Consider the following 26,600-nt stretch of genomic DNA (forward strand, 5'->3'; position numbering starts at 1 on the left):
CACATCCTGGGAACAGGAGGGGCCCGAAGTTTATGGCCAGTTACAAACCCCTAAAGGGAACAGAGATCCCTCATTTTTATTCCTGCTGGCTAGCAGGGCTGTCCAGGCTGAATGACCATACACATGAGATGCCTGCAAAGGGCCAGGCCTAGGTGGGGTGGGGCCACCACAGAGAGACCAAAGGCCCACAAGGGTGTGGAGTATCTGCTAGAGCACCACTACATCATGGCCAAGGACACAGGTATTCCAGGACAATCCCAAAGGAGAGCCCCAGGGAAAAGCCTGAGGACCCAGATAAACTGAACCTTCCTCACCCCAGCACACCCTGTGGGCCTCCCTCACCAATGCTTCCAGGGAGAGGGAAATGGACAAGCTCCCTTCTGGCCAGGGCTGAGAGTCTGATCAGATTCAGACACACACACCCATGCACACTCAGCAGTAAATTCAGAGCCATGGAAATCAAACCTTGGCTCACCCAAAGGCCAAAGGAGAAGCAGCCACAGCTTCAGTCCAGGGTTCCGGCTCAGAGCCACCATCTCCTCAGATGCTGGCGGCCAGGCAGAGCTATAAACTGTGCCTCGACTTAATTTTTCCATGGACACAACCCCAGATGGGACCGCCAGGCTCTGAAGAAGCTTCAGTTCTGAAGCATCATAACCTCTCTGTTCTGGGATCCAAAGCTAGAACTGGGGAGGGAGGAGTGTTTGGGAATCAGGTTTGCCACGCCCTGGACCATTTCTCTTCCAATATCTTTCCAAGGCCTAGTGCAGCAATACAGTAAGTTTTCATTCAGCGACAGATACAGGGTTGGAATTCAGTGCAAATTACTTACATCTGCTTGGCCACAACCCAGATAGTCAGGTAGTTTAGAGAGAGAAGGAGGGGCATGTTGGCCCACTTCTGGGATCCTGGGTAGTTGTGTGCTAAGGAATCTGGGCCATGCTGGGTCCAGCCTGCACAGGGTACAAAATTCTCCAACACAATTGAGAAAAAACATCAGGGCAGCCGAGACAATAGAGATTCCACCCCAGGCACGACTGGTGGGACTGGGGCAGGGAAGCCACAAAGACCCCACAAGGGGTTGGAGATGGAGAGAAAGGTTGGCCTGAAGGGGTACGAGCAATGGCAGATTCTTCACACACGCCCCTCAGCCAACTAGGGTGTGTGCACTAACCTCATACATTTGGTAACCTCTTCCCACAAACCAGGAACCTGCCAAGCCCCTGGGCTTCCCACCCCACACCACCCCATCCCAGTTTGGCAGCCTCCCTTGGGCTTCCTGCTGCTGCGATTGCCCCCCAACGTCAAAGCCACCGATGTCGGAGCTGAAAACGAGAGACAAGTACAGGCCAGGAGAGCAGCGCCTCCCCCAAGGCTCCGGAACTCAGGCCTGGGGGCCCCTCTCCCTCTCCCAAGCTTTCTCCTTTTGCTGCAGTATCCTTATAAGGGAGAAGCCAATTCTACTATCCATCTGGCTAAAAAAAATGTATATATTTCCCAGGCTAGATGCTGACTTTCCACCCACTCTAAGAGAAAGCACCCCACCACCACCCTCACTCCAGGGCAGTTTTTGCTTTTTATTTCTCATTTTAAACAAACAAACAAATACCAAAACCACTGGCTGGTTCAGGTCGCCTTGCAGCAGCTGGGAGCCAGGAAGTGTGTTTAGAAGAAAAGGGGTGGGGAAGAGTGTGCCCTGGGTCCGAGACGCCCCGAAACCTCTGGAGCGGGCAGGCAGTGGGGGCTGGCAACCTGCTCGGCGCCAGGACTGGAGCTCCGTTCCCACCGCGTCTGCGTCCCGCCACCGGGAACCTTCGGTTCCTTCCATTGTTGCCCCTCGGCTGTTGCCATGTTGGAGGGAGAGCCCCTGACCTCCGCTCGCTCCACTCTGCGGGAAATCTGCAGACCCCGGGCCGGTGCTCCCGGATGGGTGCGCGTCTTACCTGTGCTCACTGCGGGTTTCCTGCAAAACCCGACGTGTCGTGTGCTCGGCGACCTGGGCTGCTGGCTCCACGGCTCCGGGCGGCTCCGGCACCCACGCGAGGCGGCCGCGCACCGCCTCCTCCCGGGCCGCTCCCCCTCCGGGCTGCACGCGGCGGGCGCCGGCCCCAGGGTTCCCGGGGCGGCAAAGAGGCAGGAGAGGTCGCGAGGACCAGCTCGCAGCGGCGGGGGGGCGGGGGCGGGGAATCCTCTAGGCCGAGAGCGTGAGCGAGCCCGCAGAGTCAGGCAACCCCAGGTGAGACAATAGCGGGAGCAGCGGGCGAGAGGGGAGAAGCCATCTCCCGGAGACCTGGCGCACTGCACGGCGACGCGAGACTCGGCCAGACCCGGCGCGGACAGGCAGCCGCCAGCCGCGGCTCCAGCCCGCAGCGCCCACTGCGCCGCGAGCGGGAGGATGGGGCGGGTCCTGGAACCCTGACCTCCCTCCCTTCCCCCTCCCCTCCCCTCCCCTCCCGTCCCTTCCCTTCCCCTCCCCTCTCCTCTCCTCTCCTCTCCTCCTCTCCCTCCCTCCCTCCTTCCTCCCTCCTCTTCCAGTACGTGGGGGAAGAGAAAAGCGCTGGCGTCAAGTTGTGCTTCGGGAATCCAAGAGCCAAGATTTCCACTTCCCACTCGCGTGAGGGTTTTTGCAGATGGTCGTTACTTTTCCCTGCTGGGACCCCTTTGCTCTGTGTCAGATGAATGCCAAATCATTCTACTGGAAATGACAGAGTTTTGAGGTCCATTTATCGGTTTGCGGAATTTCCCCCCATCATTAAGATAGAGATGCCGGAAAGAACCCCTACCTTGAGGATGGAGGTGGCGGTGGGGGGAAGCTGTCTCGGCGCTTTGCACATTCAAACTCATTCGTTTTTCTATTCGCCCTAGTGGGTCTTCTGACCCGAGCCCCAGAAAATAGCAATCTACAACCTGAGGGGGGAGCGGCGGTAGTAGGTCCTTCAACCCAAATATCGCAGGGGAAAAAAATCTTTCATAGTGTGTTATATTTAAAATTTTGACTCAGTACCTTTGTTTGAGCAGTGGTCTCTAGAAGAATTTTCCTAAGGGCTCCACCCAAAGAAACAAATAATTGGCCAGATCCTCATTTGCATTTGGTTTGCATAATAACTATGATCTCTGATCTCAAAGTACATTTTCCTCAAAACTTGAATCTTGTTCTCCCCCAGGGCCCTCCTTCTTTCTTTCTTGCCAGACTATGATCAACACCTGGTTCTCAGCCTCCCTCCCCTGCAGTCCCCTTCAGGTATCTAAGGCTCAAGACTCCCAGCCTCTGATCAGATACCCAGGACTCTGCAGCCGGGGTTCCCAGGGAAACATCTGCAAACCTGCCCCTTCTACAGCTTCTCTGCAAAGCTGCCCCTAGTAGCTTTTAAATATTTGTTAAAAGCTATTATTCCAGCCCATTTGGGGTTCACTGGAGTTTTGTGGGTTTTTTTTTTTTTAAGGATGTCGGAAAGGCCTTTTTAAAAAGATCAGGGGCCTTTTAAAATTTCCTCACTAATATGAGACTTCAACAAACCCAACACAAGTCTTAGATTCATAGACTTATAGAATCGGAAGAGACTCCAGAGCTCAAAGGAGGATAAATATTTGTTGGGAAGGGAATTTGAATAACCAGAGGAAGTCCTATGTAGGGGAAGAAAGCAATATAAAAAGTGAGTTCATTATTCAGAAGGATCTCTTGGGATAGATATTGTTCTGTTCTCATATAAGGTGAAATCTGGGCAAATGCAAAGGACCCTTAATTGCAGGCAACCTTGAATGAGACAATGGGAGGAGAAGCTCATGAAAGGAGATGTGACAGAGGCTCCTGTTTTCTTTTCTACCCACTGTGCCGTGACCTTGGGTAGTCCAATTCACCCTCTGAGCATCAATAGTTCCATCAGCTTCGCTTACCACTCAGGGCTGTTGTGAAGATCAAAGGAGAGAACGTAATGGACCATTCTGATGACCGCAGGCAGCATGCTCTACATGTAGCATGATGTCTACATGATGCTATTCCTGATCCTCAAGAGCCACAGGGGATAAAAACATGCATTCATTCACTCACTCATTCGCTGCTTGATCACAACACAAATATTTGTGACAGCTTACTGCGTGCCTGTCATCAGGCTAAGCTCAGAAGCCTAAGAGAACAGAGTAGCATAGAGCCACCAGTGCTCCAAATTTGCTGGAGTGAAGAGTCTTCAGGGAAGAGCTAACAGGAAACAGGCCAGCATTTTGGTAGGGAGAAAATTTTGTGTTGTAAGAGCAACCAGGGCATATCAAAAAGTTTAGGTTTGTCCTGTAGGCCACAGAGAACCCAGGGTGTAGACTGGGAGTGATGTGATCAGTGACGTGCATATTACACAGGAGGACTTGGAAGACACACTGCATGTCTTTCTTCCTTCTGCCCCTGTAGATCCACTCTTGGCCCTCTGGCTTCCTAGAAGGGGTGGGCCAGTGGAGAGCCACCGCAGGAGAGTGGGAGGAGGGAGGTCAAAGAGGTCTGGATATTTCTTCCTCAGGATCCTTCTCTTTGGGTTCACTGTGGGCTGGCTGCCACCCTCAACCAAAGATCACAGCTTCCCTCCAGGTGCTTCCCCCTCCCTCTCAGCCCCTCTCCCTCCCTCTTCCTTTTCCTCTTCTCTCTTTAATTTACATAATCACTTACTCCCTTCCTTTGACTTTCAATCCAGGGAGTGGAAACTCCTTTTCCTGCTGGTCCCTGGGTACTGCACACTGTTCCTTGTGGTTGTGCTATACCCTGCCAGCCCTTTGTAAATTGTTTCTTCAAATTGGAGTATGCCATTGGCATCCTGCTAGGTTAGGAGTACTGGCTTGGAGCTCGACAGGGAGGCCCTGTCTACATTCAGAGTGCAAGACCAGAGAATCTCAAAGCTGGGGCGGGGGGGGGGGGGGTGAGAAGGAAAGGACAGATACAAGAGAGAGTCAGGAAGTCAAAAATCAATACTATTTGATAATGTATTGAACGTAGGGATCATCAGAGAGGGGGAGGAATGTAGAATTACTCCCCACTTAATGCCTTAGGAATTGGTGGTAGGACTGTAGTAAGACAGGGCCCAGGTGTGGGGCGAGCAACCATGACTTTAATTTGGACATGTTGGATCTGCAGTGTCTCTAGAATGTTTAGGTGGGGATGTCTAGCTGACTTTGGATTTATGAAACTAAATTGAAAGTAAAGGTGTGGACAAGTGATATCAATTTTGGACTCTTCAGTTCATAGATGATCCATAAAGTTATGGGCGTATATGAGATCACCCAGGTGGGCATATAGGAGAAGGAAGAGGCCTGCAAAAGAGATCATCAAGAAGAAATAGCCAGGTTGATAGCAGGAAGAAATGAGACCTCAGAGTGTCAGAAAGGAGGATAGAAGAAAGTGTCAGGAAAGAGGGATGGGGACACAAGTGCAGCAGAGACATCTAGGAGGGCAGAGCTGAAAAGGCCCTTTGGAATGACAAGGAAGTCAGTGTCTGAGCTCTCGGTGCTGTGCGAGATTCTTGAGTTGCTACCCTTGCTGTGTTCTCAGAGAGGACGGTAGTGGAAGAGAGCTTGGAAAGCCCACCAGAAACCCAGGCTGCTCTCAGTTTGGAGTTATTAGGCCAAAAACACAAAAGGAGACTTTTCAGAACAACTCCTCTGTACCACGCATCTTCCCAGTACCTTGTAATGGTCTCAAACTTCAAAGACTGTATACAGTGATGGTGAACTACTGGGTCTCTGAATAGGCAGTTACATTAGGCATTGGTTTGGGGACCCCTTTCTTCCTCCCTTTCCCAGCTCTGATACAGAGGTGATGGCGATTTTCAAAGACCGTTGAGTCTGATGAGTAGGAGGGCAAAGAGCGTCGCTTTAAAAATTAGTGGGAGAAATTTAGCTTGCGCGGGGTGCGGGGTGGGGGGCGTGGTTCCGCAAATATAGAATCTGTGAGTTTAGACTGCCCCCTGGTGGGAGAATTAAGTTCGATAGTCAATGTGAATGAGAAGCTTGATGAAGCACTCCGGGAAGATTTCATGCTAAAAAGGAACAAGGTAGCACTACTTGGTGGCGTTTTGTAGTGCAACATAGCAAAAGCAGATTCAGTTCATGCTACCTCAGGTTGGACTTTACAATGTTAACAAGTCAAATTTCAATTAGACTTTCAAACTTTGCCGTTGCCTATATGATAAAATTATTCTCTTTCGCCTGAAATAAACCCGTCAGCTGTCTCTAACCCCTCACTCCCTCTCTACCTCCCTCCATTCCAGCCAGATTAATTTATTCACCATTCCCTAAACACAATTTTCATTCATTTTCCTTCCAGACTTATTGTTTTCCTTCCCACTGTGTCTAGCTCACTGCTGTGGAAATAGGTACTCAATAAGCAATTCATGAGTTAATCTCAGTGTATTTAAACAAATGCTTTATTATCCTGGAGGAAAGGGAATATGATGTAACAAAGCCATTGGGCAGGAAAAAAGAAAACAACTTTATTTCTGCCCCTTTAGGACGCTGGACAGACACCATTTCCCTTTCTTAAAAAAAAGTTAGGTATAATACATTTCCACATCTGATTCAAACAAACGGAGCAAAAAGTTTTTCTGTATCTAACACATGAGGGCTCAAGAAATGTCTGAATAAATGTCTGTCTGGCTCATTACAATTTCCTCTGCATACCTCTGACAGTTACTTGTTGAAACTCAACTCCGATCCTGAAAACTTAAGGACCCCTGTCCTCATTTTATACCTACTGCCTTTCTGTCCATTCTCATCTCCTGCCACTTTCTGCACTTGAATTCTTATTACTGCATTTATTACTTTGTTAAAATTAATTGCTTAAATGTCTGCCTTCTTGCCTAGACTGTGAACAGGATCCGTGTCCTATATATCTCTGACTCTAGAGCCAGCACAGAACCTAAGCCATAATAGATGATCAATAAATGTTTGTTCAATTAAATTGTTCTTTCCTGTTGCATTTTGAGTCTATTCCTTCTAATCTTATTCACAGTGGGAAAAGTAACAGAGTAGTAAAATTTTAGATTTAGATTTTAGATTTACAGTTCATCTAATCAATCTCCCTCATTTGATAGATGTGGAAACCCAGACCTGTTTAGGATCACACAGTTTGTTAGTCTTTGTTCTAAAAGAATCAGACAATTGTAGGAAACAAACTCCTACAACTGAGGCTGGGCAATTTTGTTCATTGTGTTCAGAAGCCTCAAGTTCCCAGAAACAAAAATGAATTCCCTTATCAGTCTTGAAATTTCATAGTCCTGTGTTCCACACCCTATGCGTCAGGGTTGATGAAGTTGATTTTAGGAAAAACTAGGCTATCTGGAGATTTTTATTCTTAATACTCCATGTTGCTGGTACACATATACATGTTCCACTGGTACACACTTATACTTCTTTAGGAGGATTCACCTTGTGAGTCTGACCTGAAAACTGCAACTTGTTGGGAAGAGGGAGAAAGGCAAAAATTGAATCAAAATCTAAATTAAAGGTCTAAACTCTCTTTCTCTCAATCTAAATTCACACCCACCTTTCCACAGTCACTTCTGCTTTCCTATATTAGCTCCTCTATTCATGAATCAAATGTATCTTTCCTTCTTTTGTGCTAAGGAATGCTTGTTTAACAGCTACATCATCTAGTGAAGGGAAATATATTGTTCATTAACAATATGGGAAAAATACTGTAATCTGGTTCAGTAGAATATAACTAAAATTAAGAAGTCCTATCAGGGAAGTAATATATGGCAGACAGAAGAATTGTAATAAAAAGAGGTTGCAGCTGTCTGAATTTTTAATGTTCGTCTTGGTTGCCCATCTCTGTAATTTAGTACCGCTTGGTTTTAGAGAGCTTAGTAAATATTGGAAATTTACAAAACACGAACTATGAAAGAACTTGAAGAAAACATGCATTAAGTAAATGGAGAAAAATATAGAAAAGTGAATGTTTTTCTTCATCTTGCTGAAAAAAATACTTTAATACTAATTAAAACCTAAATTTAATCTATGTGAGAAGAAATTTATTAGAATACTATCAAGTAAAAAGAAGAGAGAGCGTTTTAAGAAGGCGCCCGGATAGCTCAGTCGGTAGAGCATCAGACTTTTAATCTGAGGGTCCAGGGTTCAAGTCCCTGTTCGGGCGTTTTTCCGTTTTCTTGTCCCTTTCTTAGCTTACTACAAATACGAAAATCTCAATGCCACAGCGTACTTCTACCTTAAATAGAATTAATTTCATTTTTCACTGGTTTCAGAGTATGCTAAATAAACATATTCTCAGAGAAGAAAAAGAAGCGACTACCCCAAATCACTCAATTTCTTGGCGAGTATGGAGGGTTTGCATGGTAGTTTCCCAGCGGGAAGGATTTTTTTTTCCTTCACGTTTCTAGTACTTGAGAAAAACAAAAAAACAAAAAATGAAAAGAACGATAAAACCGAAACGCCCGAACAGGGACTTGAACCCTGGACCCTCAGATTAAAAGTCTGATGCTCTACCGACTGAGCTATCCGGGCTCTCGTGAGAAAATATTCGTGCTACAGTATCTTACTTAAGAAGGAAGAACCTTGTGTAATCGATTCCTTCCGCCGGCATTTTGTGAAACTGTTTTAAACCCAATAAAGCTCTGTATTCATACGCCAAGAAAAACAAGAAGGCGTAAATCATGCACCTTTCAACAGCCTTACCAGTTAACTCAAAATTGCGAGACACTTACGTGCCCAATAACCATTATTAGGTAGACTTCTTTGATTTGTAACCTCTCTAACAGGTCCAGGATTAACAGAACGGCGAGGTATGTCACTTTTGAAGACTTGTAGTGACACCAGATCTGTTATGCTATTGATAATAGGGTGGATATCAGTTCTAAAACCTACCCGACAATAACAACAAAAAATGAATCTCTCTAAGAGAGAATAGAGATGTGCTGTTCTGAAGCTATTGCATTGAACTGTGTAGTATAAAGTGGGAGAAAGGACCCTGCAGAGGGATAGCGGGATTGTCCTTTAGGTCCCTTAATGGAGTCCAAGTAATTTTACATGACGCAAACCCTGGAGTAGGTCACCCCCAATGGCCTTGAGGGCAGAAATCCTACTAAACCAGAGCGGAGAGCTGAACATGCCAGCAGAAAGACATTTTATTGATCTTGGCATTGGAGGCTCTTCTGTTCCACAGCCACCAGTAATCTGAGCACTGCCCTTTGCTATGGGGTTGGCGCAGAGAATTACCCTCGGTGGGTCTTAGAGTGAGACATTAGAGTGTTTTCGTTAGCTGATGTTGCTTTGCCTTAATTCCATCTGCTTAACTCCAACTGCTTTAGAAGTGATTGCTCTGGTCCAGCAATTCCACTCATAGGAATTTGTCCTAAAGAAATAATCAGGGATGTGCAAAAAGACCTGATTACAAGAGAGAACGTCAAAGCATTTTAATTGGAAAAAATTGTAAATGACATAAATGGCTATATAAATTATGGTACAGCCTTAATAAGGAATGATATGCAGCCATTAATAATCATATATAAAATAACACAACTTGGGAATAATTGTAAAATATTGTTAAGTTAGGAAATATTTCAAATAAAAAATTTAAGCAACAATATATTGTACAGCACAGGAAATTACTTTAACAGAAGTAATTTTAACAGAGACATAATGGTCTGAATGGCTTCCATTCATACTTTTAACAGAGTATAATCTCTAAAAACACTGAATCACTATGTTGTTCACCTGAAACTAATATAATATTGTATATCAACTATACTTCAATTTAAAAAATTTTAAAGTGTGCATATATGTACACTGAAAAACTGAAAGGATAAATGCTCTACGTAAAGGCTGGGTTCTGAAGTTAGGTGCCCCTTTTTGAATCCTTATTACCACTCTGTGATCTTGAGTAAGAGATTTCTCTGTCTCAGGACAATAAAATGATTGCAAGAATGAAATAAGATAGCTTACATAAATTGCTTAGAATAGTGTCTGACATGTAATAAGCATTCATGAAGTTACATAAAGAGTTAATAGCAAAGCTATAACAAGATCAGACTTCATGGATTCTGTTCTTTCCATCATTCTCTGACACTACGTAACCTTCAACAATTGCTAAACATATTTTTTAAAATTAATTTTTATTGAGGTAAAATTGACATTTAACATCATGTTTCAGGTGCACAACCTAAAGATTTGATATTTGTATACACTGCAAAATGATCACCATAATAAGTCTAGTTAACATCTGTCACCACACAGTTACAAAAATTTTTTTTCTTGTAATAGAACTTTCAAGATCTATTCTCTCAGCAATACAAATATGTAGGACAGAATTGTTAACTATAGTCATACTGTCTATAAGGCTTAACACATATTTGTACTTTTATTGAAGTATACTTGATTAACAATGTTGTGTTCATTTTTGGTATACAGCAAAGTAATTCAGATATATATACACACACACATACTTTTTCATATTCTTTTCCATTATGGTTTATTACAGGATATTGAATATTCCAGTGCTATACACTAGGATCTTGCTGTTTGTCTATTTTACATATAGTAGTTTGTATCTGCTAATCCCAAACTCTTAATTTATCCCTCCAATCTCCTTCCCCTTTGGTAACCATAAGTTTGTTTTCTATGTCTGTGAGTCTGTTTCTGTTTTGTAAATAAGTTCATTCTATCATATTTTAGATTCTGCATATAAATGATATCATATATTTGTCTTTCTCTTTCTGATTTACTTCACTTAGTATGATAATCTCTAGGTCCAACCATGTTGCTGCAAATGGCATTATTTCATTCTTTTTATGGCTGAGTAGTATTCCATTGTATATATTTACCACATCTTCTCTATCCATTCACCTCTCGATCGACATTTAGGTTGCTTCCGTGTCTTGGCTACTGTAAATAGTGCTGCTATGAACATTGGGGTGCATGTATCTTTTCGAATTATAGTTTTCTCTGGATATATGCCCAGGAGTGGGATTGCTGGGTCATATGGCAACTCTATTTTTAGTTTTTTAAGGAACTGCCATACTGTTTTCCATAGTGGCTGCACCAATTTACATTCCTACTAACAATGTAGGAGGGTTCCCTTTTTTCCACACCCTCTTCAGCATTTATTTGTAGACTTTTTATGATGGCCATTCTGAATGGTGTGAGGTGATACCTCATTGTAGTTTTGATTTGCATTTCTCTAATAATTAGCGAAGCTGAGCATCTTTTCATGTGCCTATTGGCCATCTGTATGTCTTCTTTGGAGAAATGTCTATTTAGTTCTTCTGCCCATTTTTTAAAAAATAAATTTATTTATTTAATTGATTTATTTATGGCCGCACTGGGTCTTCGTTGTGGTGTGTGGGCTTTGTGTGTGGGCTCTTCTTGTTGCAGACCACGGGCTCTAGGCACGCGAGCTTCAGTAGTTGTGGCAAACGGGCTCAGTAGTTGTGGCTTGCGGGCTCTAGAGCGCAGGCTCAGTAGTCATGGCGCACTGGTTAGTTGCTCCACGGCATGTGGGATCTTCCCAGCCCAGGGCTCGAACCCGTGTCCCCTACATTGGCAGGTGGATTCTTAACCACTGTCCCAGCAGGGAAGCCCCTTCTGCCTATTTTTTGATTGGGTTGGGTTTTTTTGTTATTGAGTTGTGTGGGCTGTTTGTATACTTTGGAATTTAATCCCTTGTCAGCCTCATCATTTGCAAATATTTTCTCCTAGTCCGTAGGCTGTCTTCTTGGTTTGTTCATGGTTTCCTTTGCTGTGCAAAAGCTTGTAAGGTCCCATTTGTAAATTTTTGCTTTTATTTCTATTGCCTTGGGAGACTGACCTAAGAAAACGTTGCTACGATTTAAGGCTTAACATATGTTTGACTGGAGTGGAGGGAGATGTAGAGAATTTAGAAAGCTGACAATATTGAGTTATTAATAATTTGGGCAAAAGAATAACTTTATCCCCTAAGCAATGGGGAGCTATTAAAATTTTGACTCGGGCTTACCTGGTGGCGCAGTGGTTGAGAGTCCGCCTGCCGATGCAGGGGACGCAGGTTCGTGCCCCGGTCCGCGAGGATCCCACATGCCGCGGAGCGGCTGGGCCCAGTGAGCCACGGCTGCTAGGCCTGCGCGTTCGGAGCCTGTGCTCCGCAACGGGAGAGGCCGCAGCAGTGAGAGGCCCGCGTACTACAAAAAAAAAAAAACACACACACACAAAAATTTTGACTTATTAATGTCCCAGTTTCTCACTCAAAGGAACACACATTAGATTTGTTCCATTCATGTTACAGTAAAAACAATAACAAGGACTACCATAGTAAGTATTCTCTGTAAGAATCAAATGACCAGAGCTAATCATCCACATAGGGCTAATGGTAGAATGGTTTCTAAAAGTGGCTGTGTGTAGATGAGATGTTGAGTCATCAAATTAGGAATATTAGATTGACCTTTCTTTGCTCAAAACCCTTTGATTCTGCTTATTGAATAACACATGGAACTTTTTATAGCAGCATTCAAAATCCAAAATCCAGCCTGCAAATCCATCCCATGCCAGTACCATTTAATAGAAATATAATGCAAACTACATATGCAATTTAAAATTTTCTAGTAGCCACATTAAAAAAGTTAAAAGAAACAGATAAAATTAATTGTATACTTTATTCAACTCAATATATCAAAATATTATTTTGACATGTAATCAATACAAAATATTATTAAGATATTTTACATTATTTTTTTCCTACTAAGTCTTTGAAATCTGATGTGTATTTTACACTTACAGCACATCTCCATTAGGACTAGCCACATTTCAAACCACATGTGCCTGGTGGCTATTATATTGGACAGTGTAATTCAATACAGTGCCAATCTTCTATACAGTAATCAACAATTCAATCAAAGGAGACTCTTTCTTTCTCTGGTTTTTAGACAGTCTTCTAATTCTTCCTCCCTCTCCTCATCACTTATGCCATATTTCTTCAAACGACTTCTCCCACCTCTGCCTCTTGAAATCCTATTCATTCTTAAAGGCTCCATTCTTCTACAAACCTTCAATGATTATGTTAAATGGGAAGGAAAGATTAATTCAAGAAACTATAGACTCACAGTTTATAGATTCAATAATAGAGCCATACATTTGTTGTTCAATTTGTAATTGAAAAAGTAAAATCGGATCTCTGCATTACAACATGCACAAAAATTCACCACAAATGAGTTAAAGGCTTAAATGTGAAAAGCAAAGATTTAGAACTTTTAGAAGAAAATATACAAAGTGTCTTTATGATTCATAGACAGGAAAGAACCTCTTAAATAATATACAATAAATAAGCTATCATAAAGAAAATAATTAATAAATTTGACTTCATTAAAAAACTTCTGTTCAAAGGACAACATTCAAAAAGTGAAAACAAGCTATAGATTTGCAGATGTTATTTGTAATACATATAATTAAGAAGGATTAATATCCAGATTATATAGGGAACTCATAAATCAATAAGAAAAAGACAAACCAATAGAAAAATGGGCAAAAGATATGGACAATTTATAGAAGGGTAGTCAATAAATATGAAAAAATACTCAAACTTACTAATAATCATGGACACATAAATCAAACCACCACGAGAAATCATTTCACATCTATTTTTAAAAAACCTTGTTATTATACAAGTGTTGGTGAAAATGTGAAGCAACAGAATCCTTATACACTCCTTTCAGGAGTGTATACTTCTACAATCACTTGGAAACACTTTATCACGATCTAATTGAGTTGATAATGTGTATATTACCCAATAATTCTACTCCCTAAAGTACACACAGAGACACATACAAGAATGTTGATAGCAGCAATGTTTGTAGAGCAAACAATAGGAAACACCTAAATATTTGTCAAAGGACGAGATGGGATAAAAAAAAATGGTGGTGCATTCATTTATTGTTATGGGCTGAACTGTGTCCTCTCAAAATTCATATGTTGAAGTTCTAAGCCCCAGTACCTCAGAATGTGACTCTATTTGCAAATAGGCCCTTTATAGAGATGATTAAGGGAAAATGAGGTCATACACGTGGGCCCTAATCCAATATGGCTGATGTCCTTATGAGAAAAGGAGATTAGGACACAGACAATGTGCAGAGGGACAAACATGAAGACAAATTTTTAAAAATTTTAAAGCATAAAATGTTTGAAAGGAATATATACAGGTATATAACCTAAAAGTCTAAAGAAATGCATGGCAGGGGTAAGTACCAAACTCAGGATAATGGTTCCCTCTGCAGTTGAAGGAGGGAGATGCCATCGGAGAAGGGACTGCAGGGAACTTTTTTGTATAGGTAAAGTATTGTTCTATAGGAAGAATGGTGGGGAAAAGGAAATCATATTCTTCATTATACCTTTTTGTATGTCTGAAGTAACTCCTTATAACTTTTTTTTTTTAATTTACTTATTTTTGGCTGCATTGGGTCTTTGTTGCTGCACGCGGGCCTTCTCTAGCTGCGGTGAGAGGGGGCTACTGTTCTTTGCGGTGCGCGGGCTTCTCACTGTGGTAGCCTCTCTCGTTTCGGAGAACGGGCTCTAGGTGCGCAGGCGTCAGTAGTTGGGGTGCACGGGCCCAGTTGCCCCATGGCATGTGGGATCTTCCCGGACCAGGGCTCAAACCCGTCTCCCCTTCATTGGCAGGAAGATTCCCAGCCACTGCACCACCAGGGAAGCCCACTCCTTATAACTTTTAAGAAAGGCTCTAGACCAGTAATATTGGCTTCTAATTCCTTTAAAGCTGCAATGGGCCTTAGAAAAGTCATCTGATTCAGCCATTTTACGCTACAGATTGGGAAACTGAACACCTATGTAACTTTCTCATTTCTAGAATAGCTAGACTAAACCCAGATTTCCTGTTTCTTTATTGAATAAATGGTTTGTGAGCACAGTTCTTAGAGAAGGAAGCGGTGATCACTGAGTCAGTTATGAGCTTGTTAAGCCAATTTCATTTTCTTTTTTGGCAAGATTACTTGACTGGTAGAAGAAATACTATAGTTATGATTTGTTTTCATGATAGCAAGTCATTTAATGAGGTTTTATGAACTCCTTGGGAAAGCTCAGAGAAATGTTTCCAGATGTTGACCTCTAGTAGGTGGGATAATTGGTTTAAGAACAACCTTGGAAGAGGAGCAATTAATCATGAATCAGAGTCAATCATGAGGGGAAAAGCTCTACTCTTAATCATGTCCTATTCAACGTATTTACCAAGGCTTTAAATGAAAATAAGTTAGATATGTTAATCAACAATTTGCAAAATGCAAAAGTGAAAGAGCTAATCTCTCTTGACTCTCCAGACAAGGCTAACTGCAGCTCATCATTGCACTTATCACATTCTCTTTACCTGGACAGTCTGAGGCCTCCTCTAGGCAGATTCCAGGTGTCACTTGTTTTAGAATCCTCTACACTGGTGCTTGGCACACAGCAGATATTCAACAAATACTTGTCGACAAACTGAATTACATGACAGGATCACCATTCCAACAGTCCAGGAGACAGTAGGAAAGGACCTAAAGTAACAAGGTACTATTTAAAAGATACAAAACAAACTCCTGTTTGGGATTTTTTCAAAAATTAAAATTAATTGCAGAAAAAGAGAGGAGAAATAGTTGACAGTGGTTCACCTAAAAACGCTCTCTGGGAACAACTGTGAAAAAAGAATTAATTCTTCAGCTTACAAAACTCTGGATCTCCACCTAAGTCGGAGGTGATGCCAGAAGTAGAGCAAGGTGCAATGTGCAAATTAAGAGAGGTCATTGCCCCATTTTATTTTGCATGCGTGTGTATCTGGTTCTGGGAGCCACATTTTAAATAGGACAAAGAGGTACTTGTTCAGAAGGGTGGCAAGGGGGCTTGAAGCCATGGCAAATAAATAGTTGAAGGTTCTGAGGGGATTTTCAGCCTGCAGAAAAACAAAAGAGAGAGTTAGAGATGGGACATGATAACTGTCTGCAAAAAAACCCAGTAGGGGCTTCCCTGGTGGCGCAGTGGTTGAGAGTCTGCCTGCCGATTCAGGGGACATAGGTTCGTGCCCTGGTCCAGGAGGATCCCACATGCCGCGGAGCGGTTGGGCCCGTGAGCCACGGCCGCTGAGCCTACGCGTCCGGAGCCTGTGCTCCGCAACGGGAGAGGCCACGGCGGTGAGAGGCCCGCGTACCGCAAAACAAACAAACAAACAAAAAAACCAAACCAATAGTACTTATATTGGAAAGAATAAAGCCTTACTCTTCTCCAAACTGCAGAACTGAAACCAAGAGAAATGGCAAAATAACATATTTCAGCCCAGAAATTCCTCTAACACCTAGAATCACCCTAAAATAAACGAAATGAGGTATTGGGGGGAGGTCATGCCAGTTGGCACTGGCAGAGGTTGAAGACAACCTGCCTGAGAGGTTTGAAGGTGCTTTTGTATTGGGAGAAAGCAGGCTAGATGACCTGGTTGTGTGATCCAAACAAGCTCCACCTCATTGTCCTTTGCATCTCTCTTTTAGCATTTCTTGTAGTGATTCGTGTATATACTAGGCTTATTCTCACCCAATTAGCGACAACACTAGGATGCTGTTTCTCCGCTCCAGCCACCTCTGGGGAGTAAGAATGAATAAGTTAACACTGAGAAACACAGGGAGCGGCTTTTCAGCTTTCTGAAGAGCTGAAAAGGCGGCCTCTGATTATGCTTTTAGCTTTCTCCCCTCCCTGTTTTTTGATCTCCCAGGACATGTTTATGAATATCACAAGATCCTGCAATTTCCTCAAATGATCTCTCTTGAAACCTCACAACTCTTAGTGGTCCAGGTCCTGCGACTCTCTTTCCCCGGACTGGATCTACTCTATGGTAGGGACGGCTCAGCCTCCTGACTCTCTAGCCATCCAGTTGGCCCATCTATGGTTTCTGGAGGCCTCACCGGAAGCTCTTATGGGAGATGGGTTGGCGAGGCCGGAAGTTGCGCCCTCACTACTCGCCGTTTCAAAATGCTGCTGAGGCCTTAGGGCCTGTGACTGACGCCCCCTCCCCCCCGGGCTCTGCGGGGGAGCTACTCATGGAGCGGCCGTAAGGTGTGGCTTTTGGGTTTAGTCGGCGGGGTGCCGGGAGGCCGGGGGTGGGAAGTGGAGAGTGGGGAGCGGGCGCGGCGCGGCCAGTTCTGCAGGCCCCGGAGCCGGGGTAGCCGGCGGGAGGAGCTAGAGGCGTGGGTGGCGGCGTGGGGACGGTCGCACAGGGCGGAAGAAGGGCTGGTGGAGGAAGGGTTATAAGATGAGAATCAGCAGAGGACAAAAATGGAGGTGGAGTGACGTGATGCAGGTCGGCCAACAGGTTACAAACCAAATCGAAATAGATTGACGATGCTTTATTGGACGCAAAATATGAGGATGACTGAGGCACTTTGGAGGAAAGGTGGGAAAGAGGGAGGCGGAGAGAGTGACATTGAGGTGTCTTCGAGATTTTAAGGCAGTAATTTTCAGGGCTGCGGACCATCTGTCTCAGAGGCACTTGAGTGCTTTATTGAAGAATGCTCACTTGGGGGCCACACCCAGACTTCCTCTAACAGAATGCTAGGAGCTGGGGCTCGGGAATACGTATTTTAATCAGCACATTTCCCAGTTGATTCTTGTACACCCTCAAGTTTGAAAACCAGTGTTTTAAAGCGACACCCGGAGAAAATGCTGCTTCTGTTTTCCTTCATCCGGAAAGATCTATTAGTTACGAAGCTGCTCCGTGCTTTGGGATGTTGGCACGGGGAACAAGTATCAAAGATAACTTGGTACCTTTTGGTATTAAATTTTACTACATCTCAGTTTGGGTTTAGTTCCCTCCCTCCTCATACATTCCTGCTATGAAAAATTAATTTAGTTTAGAAGTATTTATTTCGGAATATTTTGTTTCACAGTACGGTCAGGATCACAATTTTTTATTTTAAAGTTTTTTAAAAAACTAAAATACTACTTGCCTGTTGTTAAAAAGAAAAAAAAAAGCACAGTACAGAAGTGTGTAAAGTTAATTGTCCATTAACGTGTCCCTAACCTGTCCCCTCCTCATAATACCAAGCAGTACCCTTAACTGCTTGGTATTATGTCCTTCCTGACTTTTTCCACACATACTCGCATTTTTAAACAACAGTGGGGTCATTTTGTGTCTACTGTTCTGTACCTTAAGTTTTTCAAATAACATCAGGGACAGCTTTCCATAAAGTCTACATATAATATTTTCTTTTAAGGGCTTGCGTAGTATTGAATTATAGGGTTGTACAAGAATTTCTTTAACCAGCTCCCCATTGATGGATTTTTAGGTTGTTTCCTAGCATATTGTTTGTTTTGCAAACTGCTGGAGCATACTCTTGCTACACACTTCACCTTTTTAGATGTGTAACAGACCTGGTAAGAACTAAAACAACATCTGAATGGTAGTTTCTTTTTTAAAAGAAAACAGTTGGTTTTATTACTTTAACATATTTAGTTGAAAGACAGTCAGACTGGTGTTTAGTAGAGGTCCTTAGGGCTTTAAAGAATTGATAAGAATGATTAGTTCTGCTGACTTCTGACAAGAAGCTTTTATTTTAATTAGTCTTTAAATCACAGTTATCTTCAAAGGTAGAGATTTGAAGATGAGGTGTAGGAGTCTTTTGGACTAAGTGTAGGGTAAAAACCACTCTTCTGTTATCATTGAGAGATGTATAAGACTGTTCCTTCTCTCTATGATTTCAGTCCAGTAGGGGACACACATAAAGACATAAATATAATGTTGTGAGTGTTTTAATAGAGGTGCTGTGGTGTCATCAGCTTCCTTTGGGGAGTCAGAAAAGCCTTGACCAAGGAGGTAACTGGAATAGTATTTCCAAGATTACTAGTTTTTTCAAGATACAATAGATAAACACATGGAATTGTTGTCATTTCTTACACATTTGCTGTGTACCATTCAATAAGGTAATTAAAACCTATTGTTTTAATTTAATATTGTTATTTTCTATTTTCCCACCTTTTTAAGGAAATATTTTAAAGTTTCACAGATGTGTCATTTTATTTACCTTTAAATATGTCAGGATGTAGCTCTTATCAGGTTAGGATTTTTTAAAAATTTACCACAGTGCCTTTCTACTACCATTTACAGCTTCTTAATAGTATCTAATACCTAGTACATAATTCAAAATTTCCGGATTGTTTAGGAAAAAACGACATTTTACAGATGGCTTGTTTGAATTAGGACTTGAACAAGGTCCACACATTGTATTAGGGTAGTGTTTTTTAAGTCTCTATAACAGTCTGTCCACTTCAACAGTAATGCTGCACCCAAGACCCTGTAGAATTTCCTACATTCTGGATTTGCCTAATTGCCTGCTTTTAGTATTGTTTAGTTATTCCTCCATCCTCCATTTTTTCCCCCTACAAACACATATTAGTTAGATCTAGAAGCTTGATTAGATTTGGATTGGGGGTGGGGGGCCAAGAATATTTCATAGGAGATACTGGGTGCTTCCAGTTGCTTCACACAGGAAGTACACGATGTGTGAATGCTGCTCTTTCTAGAGATAAATTTGGTCAGTGGGTCAAATGCTGTAAGCCTGCTCAGTGTGTTTTTAAGTCCCCCCTTCCCCCAACCTTTCACTTATATGGTTTTAACACTTATTAATGATTGTTGAGGAGATGACATTTAACTGGAGACTGGAAGGTTTAGGATGAGTCAGTCTTGTACAGAGAACTGTGTTCAAAATGAAGGAACAATGTGTGCAAAGGCCCGGTTTGAGAAACTAAAAGATCAGTGTGGATGAGGTGCAGGGAGTGTAAGGAAGAGCAGTGTAAGTTGGAAGGACTGGCAAGGTGCTGAGGGCCTAGGCTCTTTATTTTTCAAACAGTAGCAAGCAGTGGAGCAGGGCCTGGCAGGGTAGGATTGTTTATTTTATTTTGGTTTTTTAATCCTTCTGGCTGTAGTGTGGAGTTTGGATTGAAGTGGGGTTAGAGAGACAGTTAAGAGTCTATTGCAGTGACACAGGCAAGAAATAACATTTTTTGATTTGGGGAATTGATGGTGAAGATGAAGAGAGGGCGTGGTTTTGAAAGATTTAGGAGTTAAAATCCATAAAGTTTGATGATGTGATAATGGGGGAAGAGGGAGAGGTCAAGATGACTCTAACTTTCTGGTTTGAGAAACTGAATGTAAAAGGATAAGCTTTAGTCTTGGGCAAGTTATTTGACTTCTTTTTTTTTGCGGTACGCGGGCCTCTCACTGTTGTGGCCTCTGCCATTGCGGACGTGCAGGCTCAGCGGCCATGGCTCATGGGCCCAGCCACTCCGCAGCATGTGGGATCTTCCCGGACCGGGGCACGAACCCGTGTCCCCTGCATCGGCAGGTGGACTCTCAACCATTGCGCCACCAGGGAAGCCCTATTTGACTTCTTTAAGCCTCAGTTTTCTGTATTAAGGAGAGGCTAACAGTACCTAACCCTGTTGCACTCAAAACAGATTCCAGGTGAAAAAGGGAAAAGATCTTGCTTTGGGTTCAGAGCCCATCAACTGACTTCATTTCTCACATACATCCGAGAACAATTCCTTTCCTCATGGTATTTTTCTCTCCTATTCTTTCCAGTGTTCTCCCATTTTAAAGTCCTCCCACTGCTATTGCCATTCCCTCTCATTCCTCCTCTGCCTTGCAATCAAAAGTAATTTGTCTTTCTCTGAACTTCTGTGGCCCTTAAATCAGTATCTTTTTAATGGCACAACACTTTCTACCAGATGTTAAACCATTATTGACGTTTAAATTCTTCAGAGCTGCCAAGCGGTCAAGTCTTGTTCCTACTAAGATGCTGAACTGGCATGACTGCTGACTCCTTTCTCTCAAATCATCCCTAGAGGGACTATAAAAGGAAAATACTGTGAGAAACAAATGGGTGATGTGGACTTTTTTGAACTGCTTTGTGGGGTGGAGGTGGGGGTTGGGGGAGGGTGGGTCTTTGGCCTAGGACAGGAGTCAGGCAGGCATAGCTGTAGGAGAATAAAACTGTGGAAGAAGGGAACTATTGGAATACTGCTCTAGTTGCTCTCCTGCCTCATTACTTTGGAATTACCTTTTTCTACACTTGCTGTGACTCAACCCTAGTCCAGCTTTCCTTAAGAGTAAATCAGGGCATTACAGAAGCATATACTTGTGAGGAGGAGTTGAGAAAAAAAACAAGTGAAGACTGACTTTAGGCAGTCACTTCTCTGTCCGTTACCTTCTTAATTCTTAGGTCTCCCCAAATCCCTATCATAATACTGTATCTCCCTGGGGAACAGAAGGTGAATCCTTGGTCTGAGCTGTGATTGTATGGGATGGATAGTGATTGTGGTTATCTGGTGCTTGGGATTTTCTACTTTAGTGTTCATTTCCTACCTTACTCCAGCTTACTGTGGCTGATTTTGGCTGGAATTTGGTCTTCTCCCTTATGCTTTGCCAATCAGAATAGCTGCTGTCCTCTAGGGAAAAATAACAGTGTTGAAGAGCACAGGTATTTCAATAGGAGAACAATATATAGGCTTCATTGGAACATAAGTAATAGAACAGATGGATCAAGAGTTTAAAGTTAGGGCTTCCCTGGTGGCTTAGTGGTTAAGAATCTGCCTGCCAATGCAGGGGACACAGGTTTGAGGCCTGGTCTGGGAAGATCCCACATGCCGTGGAGCAACTAAACCCATGCGCCATGACTACTGAGCCTGTGTGCCACAACTACTGAGCCTGTGTGCTACAACTACTGAAGCCCGTGCACCTAGAGCCCGTGCTTTGCAACAAGAGAAGCCACTGCGATGAGTAGCCCTCTCTCGCTGCAACTAGAGAAAGCCTGTGCACAGCAATGAAGACCCAATGTAGCCAAAAATAAATAAATAAAATAAAATTTTAAAGAAAGTTTAAAGTTAGACTGATAATCATTCTAGAGGAAGTAGGGATGATATTAACAACTTGAAACAAGAATAAGCAGAGGCTGATAGAACCAAGCAGAAATAGCCTTGAAAAATATAGTGGTTGAAATAAAGAACATCACATCAGATGGATGTAACAGAATGGATACAATTGAGTGAATTAGAATTCTAGATTGAGGAAAACTCCCAGAACAAAGGAAAAAAGGACAAAGAAAAAAACATATAAATGAAAAGTTAAAAGATAAGGAGAATAGATGTAGAGGTACTCACATCTGAATAATAGGAATCTTAGAGAAATAAAAATGGAAAGGAGGAAGTATTGAAGAAATAATGGGAAAATTGTTCTCTTTTAGAATTAAAAAGGAAAAAGAAAGTCCCCAGATGGAAGGGTTTCTTAGAGTGCTAAAAATAAGAGGTCAGGAAAAACTCACTTCTAGACATATTATAGTGAAATTTAAGTGTATCACAACAAAAGAAAATTGTAGGAGCCTCAGAGAGAAAGAACAGATCACACACAAAGGAGCAAAAATTGAATTGACATCAGAGTTCTGAACAACATTGCTAAATGCAAGAAGACAAAAGTGTTTTTAGGGTTTTGTAGGGAAACTTAGAGTTTTATACCTAACCACATTTATTTAAATAGGAGGGGATGATACAGATATTTTCAGGCATATGAAGTATTGGAAGCCTTGCCACCTAAAGGCCCACATTGAAGACAGTTCTAGATGAAGTACTGAGAGATTCAAATCCAGAAAATGTTACAAGAGATATATGAAATAAAGGTAATCAGATACCTTGTTATCATTTATTGTTGTAAAGGCTAAGGCCAAAGGGGAAAAAAAAAGAGAGAAAAGGAAAATTCAAGAGAGGGGAAAAGATATCTGCCCCAGAATTTAAAGTCCAAATGATATCATGCTGAAGTTCATATCTTATTAGCAGGGAGACAGAGATACAATTTTAAAAAAGGTAAAAGGAAGAGTAGGACAAACTAGAATGCTAAATTCAGATGGTAGAGACAGGGAGTTCCCTGGTGGTCCAACGGTTAAGACTTGGAGCTCCCAGTGCAGGGACCGGGGTTCGATCCCTGGTCAGGGAACTAGATCCCACATGCCACAACTGAAAGATCCCAAGTTCCACAACTAAGACCCGGTGCAGCCAAATAAATAAATAAATATTAAAAAAAAAAAGTGGGGGAGACTTCCCTGATGGCACAGTGGTTAAGACTCCATGCTCCCAATGCAGGGGGCCCAGGTCCCATCCCTGGTCAGGGAACTAGGTCCCACATGCATGCTGCAACTAAGAGTTTGCATGCCGCAACAAAGGAGCCCACGTGCTGCAACTACGGAGCTGGTGAGCCACAACTAAGGAGCCCACCCGGTGCAACCAAATAATAAGTAAATATTTAAAAAAAAAAAAAGAAAGAAACTCTTTGGACATTCCAAAACTTGTTCTTAAAAAAAAAAAGAAAAGAAAAAAGATGAAAGAGAAGATTTATAGATATCAATTACATTAAATGGACTAAATTCACCAAAGATAAAAATTGACAAATTGGATTAAAAAACTCAAAATCCAGATATATGCTTTTTACAAGGGCACGCCAAAAGTTTAAGGGCATGCAAAAATTGAAATTAAAAGATTGGGGAAATACATGCCTGGAAGTACTAACTAAAAGAAAGTTGGCATGACCATACTAATACAAGATAAAATATACTTGAAGACAGAATGTCTTAATTGGGATGGAAAGAAACACTACATAATTATAATCACTATATATTAATCACTCACCAAGAAGATATAGCAGTTTAAAGCATGAATGCCTCTGATTAAAAATCCTTACAACAGATGAAGTGAAATTGGTAGAACTACACTGGGATCAATGGAGAGATCCACCATCATGGTGGGAGATTTCATTACATCTCTTAATTAATTGTATGTCAAGCTGACAGATTGGCAGAAATAGAAGAGTGTAAAAAACCAACAAGCTTAACCTAATGAACATAGAGTTTTGCACGCATTTAGTATGGAATTGATCATCAACTAGACCATGGTGAAAGCCGTAACAATTTCAAAGATCAAGTTTTATGCAGAGGGTGATCTCTCCCACTGTGTTGCTAAATTAGTGGTTAATCACAAAAACATACATTTGAGAAATACAGTATACATAGGCATAGCTATATAATTCATGGATTAAATAAATTATGGAAATTTAAAAATACCTACAGCTGAATGAGAATGAAGACTTTATATATCAATACCTATGAGCTGAATAAAAAAGTAGTGCTGGGGTAGGAGGGGGAAGGAATTTTTAGCCTTAAATATTCAATTATAAAAGGAGTAAACTAAGTGTCTAATTTATAATAATCAGGAAATGAACAGAATAAATTTTTTAAAGTAGAAGAAGTAATAAGATATGTTAAACAATATCACGAATGGAAAGAAGGATGCAACTGTCCACTAAATAAAGATGAAAAGAATGCTATCAACTATATGCCAGCAATTTTGAAGACTTAGACAAAATGGAAGAAGAAAAAAGCTTGAATAATCTAATATTTGTTAAGCTAAAGCAGCAATTAAAAGTCTTCCCACAGGACTTCCCTGGTGGCGCAGTGGTTAAGAATCTGCCTGCCAATGCAGGGGACACGGGTTTGAGCCCTGCTCCAGGAAGATCCCACATGCTACGGGGCAACTAAGCACTTGTGCCACAACTACTGAGCCTGCGCTCTAGAGCCCATGAGCCACAGCTGCTGAGCCCGTGTGCCACAACTACTGAAGCCCGTGCACTTAGAGTCTGTGCTCTGCACCAAAGAGAAGCCACCACAATGAGAAGCCTGTGCACCACAACGAAGAGTAGCCCTTGCTCGCTGCAGCTAGAGAAAGACCGCGCACAGCAGCGAAGACCTAACACAGCCATAAATACATACATACATAAATCTTTCCACAAAGAAAGCACTGGGTTTTATAAGTTTTATAGGTCAGAAATCTTTCAAAGACTAGAACATCTCAATTTTGTTATAGAATTTTTTTTCAGGCAATAGACAAATAGGGACTATTTGCCAGCTAACCCTGACATCCAAATGAGACAAAAACTTGACAGAGGAAAATAACAGACTTATTTCATTCACCAGCAGAGACTTTACAACCTAAACAAAATATTAGTAAATCAAAACCAACAGTATGCAAAAAAGGATAATATCCAAAACCAAGTTGGATTTATCTCAGGTGTGCAAGGATATCTATATTAGAAAATCCATAAATGAAATTCAAAATTTACCACATTAATAGATTAAAAAACCAAAAAAATCATGATCATTTTGATAGGTGCAGAAAAAGCATTTTCTAAATCACTCTTCCATGATATAATCCTTTTTTTAAAAAAATTTATTTTGTTGAAGTATAGTTGATTTACAATGTTGTGTTAGTTTCAGGTGTACAACACAGTGATTCAGTTATATATATATTCTTTTTCAGATTCTTTTCCCTTACTGGTTATTACAAAATGCTGAGTATAGTTCCCTGTGCTATACAGTGGGGCCTTGTTATCTATTTTGTATGTAGTAGTGTGTATGTCCATGATATATTCTTCTTTTTAAAATTTTTTTTAACCACATTAAAAAAATTTATCTATTTGGTTGCACTGGGTCTTAGTTGTGGCAGGTGGGCTCCTTAGTTGTGTCATTCGAACTCTTAGTTGCAGCATGTATATGGGATCTGGTTCCCTGATCAGGGATCAAACCCTGACCCCCTGCATTGGGAACTCGGGATCTTATGCACTGTGCCACTAGGGAGGTCCCCATGATATATTCTTAATGAGGAGCAAAAGGAACCCTTTCAAGATGATAAAGAATAACCATAAGAAAAAAATAGAGAAAACATGTTATGTAGGGAAACATTAGAAGCACTCCCTTTAAAATCAGAGACAAAAATGCCTGATACCGTGTGTACTCAACATTGTATTGACAGTCCTAAGCAGTAATGTAAGATGAGTAGAAGAAATTAGAGGCACAAGAATTGGAAAGGAAGGAATAAAATTTTATCTGCAGGTGATATGGTCATTTACATAGAAAACAGAAGGATCCACAGACAAGTTATTAAAAATAATTACGTAAGTTTAGCAGGTGACTGGATATAAGATTATTGAAAGTCACTTGTATTTCTGTACATATGCAAAAACCACTAAAAAGCAGTGGAAGAGAAGGCATCACAGTAGTATCAATATCAACTTTAGAAATCAGTCTAACACAAATGTGCTAGACCTCTAAAGGGAAAATTGTACAACTTTTCTAAGAGATATTAAATAAGATCTTAATAGAGGAATGTGTCATGTTAATGAATTGAAAAACAGTTTGATCTATATATTAAATGTAATTTCATTCATAATCCCAACAGGGATTTTCATGAAACTTGATGATGCTAAATTTTATATAGAAGAGTTAAGGACCCAAGAATAGCTGGTCACTTCTAAAAAGGAATGGGAGGGGAAGACTTGCCCTGTGGGATGGCAAGACTCCTGATAAGATAGAAGAATTAAGATAGTGTCAGGGGCTTCCCTGGTGGAGCAGTGGTTAAGAATCTGCCTGCCAATGCAGGGGACACAGGTTCAAGCCCTGGTCCGGGAAGATCCCACATGCTGCCGAGCAACTAAGCCCGTGAGTCACAACTACTGAGCCTGTGCTTTAGAGCTGGTGAGCCACAACTACTGAAGCCCACGCACCTAGAGCCTGTGCTCTGCAACAAGA

General features: G+C 41.9%; 2 protein-coding genes across 2 annotated transcripts in view; one reads left to right on the forward strand and one right to left on the reverse strand.

Moving 5' to 3' along the window:
* The window catches only part of PIK3C2B (phosphatidylinositol-4-phosphate 3-kinase catalytic subunit type 2 beta), a 61,248-nt gene extending 59,207 nt beyond the window's left edge, over positions 1–2,041 (reverse strand). Inside the window, exon 1 of the mRNA XM_082674982.1 lies at positions 1,944–2,041. The gene's annotated coding sequence lies outside the window, so the exon portion shown is untranslated. The remainder of the gene's footprint in view (positions 1–1,943) is intronic.
* Positions 2,042–16,939: 14,898 nt separating this feature from the next.
* Positions 16,940–26,600, forward strand: part of MDM4 (MDM4 regulator of p53) — a 41,706-nt gene continuing 32,045 nt past the window's right edge. The window contains exon 1 of the mRNA XM_082664031.1: positions 16,940–17,037. The gene's annotated coding sequence lies outside the window, so the exon portion shown is untranslated. The remainder of the gene's footprint in view (positions 17,038–26,600) is intronic.

The sequence above is a fragment of the Grampus griseus genome, assembly GCF_964374135.1.
Source record: "Grampus griseus genome assembly, chromosome: 1".
Lineage (NCBI taxonomy): Eukaryota > Metazoa > Chordata > Mammalia > Artiodactyla > Delphinidae > Grampus > Grampus griseus.